The sequence below is a fragment of the Seriola lalandi genome, unplaced genomic scaffold, assembly GCF_002814215.2.
Source record: "Seriola lalandi dorsalis isolate HSWRI2012SDOR001 ecotype SW California unplaced genomic scaffold, Sedor1 jcf7180002054574, whole genome shotgun sequence".
NCBI classification, from domain to species: Eukaryota; Metazoa; Chordata; class Actinopteri; order Carangiformes; family Carangidae; genus Seriola; species Seriola lalandi.
The window spans coordinates 1,626,724-1,631,877 of NW_019525127.1; the positions used below are offsets into that span (position 1 = coordinate 1,626,724).

The following is a 5,154-nucleotide window of genomic DNA, read 5'->3' on the forward strand; positions in this document are numbered from 1 at the left end:
TTGGTGCCAGCCTAACAATCTACATTTGTTAACAGCCTGGCGTCTTAAACAAAACTCATTAATTCCTTTGTGTATTCGAAAAGATAATGAAGACAGAGATAACTTGAGCTGTGGTGTCCAAACTGGGAATAAACACTCTCATGCTGCATATTTTAAAGCATTGGAAGCCAGTGGAGGAACTTGCAAGATTTTAAAGCATGAAATGTCCTTCTTGACCTTGAGAGCAGGAGTTTGACAAAATAATTCTAACTCAAGGTCCACTTGCTAGGTTATAAAGTTTATTTTTCAAATCCATAAATGACATTATTACTTATTTTTGCCTGTGCAGCAGGAATAGCAGCAGTAGGTGGGACCACTGCAGAGTAGGTTCTTTGAAAACCCAGGGTTTATCCTTTCTTCCACTGGTTTCTTTTTTTTTTTTCCTGGATAGATGTCAGTAGAACGGCAGGAGGAGAAGAGAGCGGAGAGAGAGTGGTATGGACATGCAACAAAAGGTCTCGGGGCTGGGTTGGAAGCAGGGACGGTGTGTGTGCCGATGGGGTAAAGTGCCCCAACCTCCCACACTTTCATTCCTGATGGTGGTATACCATCACTAAAAGGTTCCCTCAGCTGGAATCACTCCTTATTTAACAACTTTATCATGGAACACTATAGAGAATTATGCCATAAATATTCACTGCAATATCAATACCATCTTGTTACCCTGTAAATATATTATTGTGCTCTGTAACCGTTAAATAGACAGTCAATAATTATACATACAATTATGTTTGCCCTTATTAATTATTATATTATTATAAGTCGTTCCCCTGTCTTTACATATTTGTCCTGGCATGCGTACAGTTTTTTTGAAACCCCAAATGTACATAATAATTACACTGAAATTAGTGGGTTGTAATCGAAAGTGTTACAGAGGAAGTAGCAGAATATGAAACATTTGAGTTGTGACTGCGCAAATATTTGCTCTGAAGTCTATTCGCAATACACAAATAATTTTGATCCGCACTGGAGATTTCAAGTCTTTCACCACCTCAGTGTAAGCACCGTTGCGGTGGGTACCCTGCAATGCTGTTAATTTCCCTCCAAGACCTGTCTGTGTGTTCGGATCCCTGCAGTGTAGGACCGGTGAGTGGGAGCTGTGGAGAGGAGGCAGGAGTGGGCTGCTGGCGCAGAACGACAGCCCCACTGATTTATACCCTTGTGGGCCATTTTCTGAGAAATTTGTACTGTACTTAACACAGATGACTCACATTCCACTCCAGTATGTTTTTATGCTCGATACCAAGAGAGCCTTTCGTAGCTGTACTGTACATCTTTGTTGCAATAGCGCAGAACTGTCAGGTTTATAACGTTCTCTCTGGGCGGACGTATGTCACAGCAAAAGTTCAGCATGAAGTTTGAAAGTTCTCTGTAGCTACAGACATTGATTTTAACCAAATTCAACTAGTTTTGTCTTGTAATTTGCGAAACATTGTTTTTTTTGGTTGTTGGTTTCTTCTTGTTGAATTCTGACACTGACGTTGACACAATGACATTGACTTTCACTGAATAAATGTTACCACTGTATTACGTGTCTGAGCACTATTTTCCTCCAACAGTTCCTTCAAAAGCGACATCAACAAAACAAAAGACAACAACAGAAGACAATTATTTATTAATACCTACTTATCAGCTGCCGCATACATTCCTGCAGCATCGGTGAGTAAAATACAAATTAATGTTTGCTTTGTTTAAGAGACGGCAAGGTTGGAAATTCTACATTACTGCACAGCAAATTGAGGCAGTGAGCACTGTGTGAAGTGAGATAATTATTAATGCATTAGCGATGGGCTTTTGCATGCTCTGAATACCTTAAATGGGCATTGGATGTGTCAGACTTAAGCAGACATATTCGTTGTTTTGCTGGAACAATTACCCCCTAAAAGGCCTCTCCAACTAAACCATGCAATATTCATCATAGTTTTCTGGCCAGCGGCCCTTTGAGATTGCTTGTTTTGTGTCCATGCACAGGGATACTACAAATTATGAAGCAAGGACATCATTATTGGAACGGTGGCATGTCTAGACTTATTTATGCCTGAAAGAATCCATAGAGTGGTACTGCCCTCAGTGTTTTCAGTGTGCAATAACTCCTTTTCTCTCGCTCCTTTGAAAGTGAGGATAAACAGCAAAGGAAAGTCAGTGTGTGTGTGTGTGATAAATGGAAGTTACTGAAAGTAAGCTTGATGTTGACTCACCCTGTGCTTCCCACAGCAGGTTTCCACAGGATCCCTGTGGCTTTCAGGTGTGCGAGTTAAACAGTTCTGCTTATTCGTACAAATTCTTACTTTCATGAATCACACACACTGAAGCGTTACTTTAGATTGAAGCCATATAGATCCACATGCGCTATACCCACACCCTCTTTACTGTACTGTACTGTACTGTGCTTGTTGTGTATTTACTGTTGGTGTGCCGCAAAAGCACCACTAGCAGTCTTTTCTTAAAGTGAAAGGAGAGTGAAAGCTCTGGTGGGTGGAGGCCAGCAAAGGTAGACGTATACACCAAAACTTTTACATGAGCAGAGTTTGAATCTGTCAGGAAAAGTGAAAGGTGTTGTAAGGGCCATTGCGTAGGTTACATTTTGAATTAAAAAAGTGAAACTAAGGCAGTATTCGTTTTGTAGGATATTCAGAAATTTTACTTTAGTAAAAGTAACAATAACATACTTTGAGAAAACATAATTTCAAGTTTGTTACTTAAACCTGCAATGGCAGATTTTTTGGTGAAATGCAGAGGCAGTATAAACAAGCTGTAAATACAACAATGACATATTAACATCTTTTATGTTGATATGGCAAACAAGTTAGCAAACAGTTGCCTCTTTCCACATCCAACAGATACAGAGCAACATCATCGTTACTTTACTGGCCCTTTAACCTCTGTTTTTGGTCTCCACCAACTCCTGAGGGGGAAATGTGGCTCTATAGCTACTAAATGCTTCACTTTCTACATATTAACTTAAATGGTTTGAGCAAGATCATGTTGCCTTTCGTTTCACATGAGTCACATGACATTAACATAAAATGTAAAGTTACATTTCTGTCCACTCAAATGAAAGCTTTCATGTATGGGCATGTTTCCACTACATCATTTGATGCATTTTCATCCTGGAAATGTCATTGTGTTTCTAGACATAACATGGTGTTGGAGAAAATTAAATCACAACAGGTAAGTGAACGGCCAATACTGGTGTATTTTCTGCCCTGCAGTCAGATGTATTTAATGGAAAAGAATTCAAAGGAAAGAAAAGAAGCTCTTATTTGCTTTGATAACAAACTGCTGCAAGTCCTGTTTGTTAATATGACTTTTTTGTGTAACTCTATTATCTCGGTCGGATATATTTTAGCGGTGGCCAATTTATGACTTTCAGCATTTAAAATTAAGAACCCAGGGTTTAAAGAATAGATGGAAAATTTTATTTCATCCACAGAGAATAAATACACAGGTGTTAAACAAACATGGATTGCAGAAAATCTTGTTGGTGATGAATGATGATAGCTGAATGTAGATAGTTCAGCAAAACCCTTTGATAGATAATCAGAAAGACATGTGCAGCCCCACTGCCAGCCTTCAGACCATTAGATCACTCTCACGGATCACTGCGTAAAGAACTGTCACCTTACACAGGAGCCGCTATGGAGTTTTGAGGGCCCTTTGCAAGATATTGTTCGAGCTTCCTTTGTGAAGCAGTTTCTCTAGTCATTTTCTACAGAGCAAACTGAATCTGTTTTCGCAGTGGATGTTGAGCAGGAGTTTCTGCCGCAAAGGCTGTTCTACCATAAATTTGATCCCATAATGAGATTTTCAGTCATGCTAGCGGCAGGGATGGCAACGTTGGACCAATTTTTGGTTTCAGATTTAAGTATCTAAACAACTACTGGACAGGTCACAATGACATTTTGTGCAGTCATTGCCCAGTGATCCCCTGTTGACATTTGTGGTTTTGAGTGAAATGCCTTTTCCTTGAAATATGCTCTAGGCTTATATATACATCATTCATGTTATTTCTGCATGAACTGCAATTGCTTTATTGATCCCCTGACTTTCCATTATTACCATCGGGTCAAAATTTTATTCAGTACAACACTTTGGTTTATAATCAATACCTGCTAAACTAATGATAATCCAATCAGTTACTGCAAATTAGCATGCTAACATGCTAAACCAAGATGGCTAATATGGTAAACATTATGCCTGCCAAATCAGTGTGTTAGCATTATTATTGTGAGCATGTTAGCATACTTGCATTATAGTAATTTGTTCCATGTTTCCTGTCCCAGGTCAGAGAGAGGAGGATAGAGTCTGTCCCAGTGTCTTCAACTGGCGGCCCATGGGACACATGTGGTCAGCAACCAGAGCCACTCGGTCCAGGGATAATGCCAGACTGATTTTATTGATCGCTACTTTTAATCACTTTTAAGAAGATTGAATTAAGTGAAAAGATATTTTCATGTCGTACATTACCGATGAAACGAAATTCATCAATGATCTTGTAACAATCTCACCATGAGAAAATTGTGCCATGGATGGCAGCCAGTGTTTAGCTCCTGTTCTTTGTGTCTTTCACCAAAACACATGTTTTGTATGCTTGCATGCTTGGGTAATAAAAACAGACTCTGATAAGAACAAATCAGTTGGTGGAATTTGCCCAGGAGTCAAGGATGCAGATGTTAAGATTTCCTTGTTTTTTTTTTACTTTATCACTTTACGGATTAAAGATGGTTTGATTAAACGCTGAGTTCTTAATTTCATTCTTGACCTCAGAAAGGGTTAAAGCAGTTAATGCAAACACTTTCACCATTGGGTGAATTATTTGTCCTATAAGTATTATTCTGCCCTTCAGTTACAAAGAAGCAGTTGCCAACATCCCACAGTCCAATCAATTGCCACTGTACTGTTGCTGGAGAATGATATATCTGCTGGTGGGCTGATAGCTAGCGAACACTCTCCACATCATTGAACAGATTAATATGATGGAAGCTGGCAGCTCCTACAATTATTGTATTTAGACCATTTTCTTTAAATCTATTTTTTGGTTTTTAAATGCTGTTCTAATGCATTTCTTCCCCTTATGTAAAGGACTGTCGACTGCCTGTGTGTTTGAAAGGTATT

At 39.1% G+C, this 5,154-nt stretch overlaps 1 long non-coding RNA gene across 1 annotated transcript; it reads left to right on the forward strand.

The window, feature by feature from the left end:
- The first annotated feature begins 448 nt into the window (after positions 1–448).
- Positions 449–4,774, forward strand: LOC147818499 (uncharacterized). The gene is made up of 3 exons (XR_015437914.1): positions 449–1,698; positions 3,174–3,210; positions 4,323–4,774. It is a non-coding gene; the product is annotated as an uncharacterized LOC147818499 (long non-coding RNA).
- The last annotated feature ends 380 nt before the right edge of the window (positions 4,775–5,154 follow it).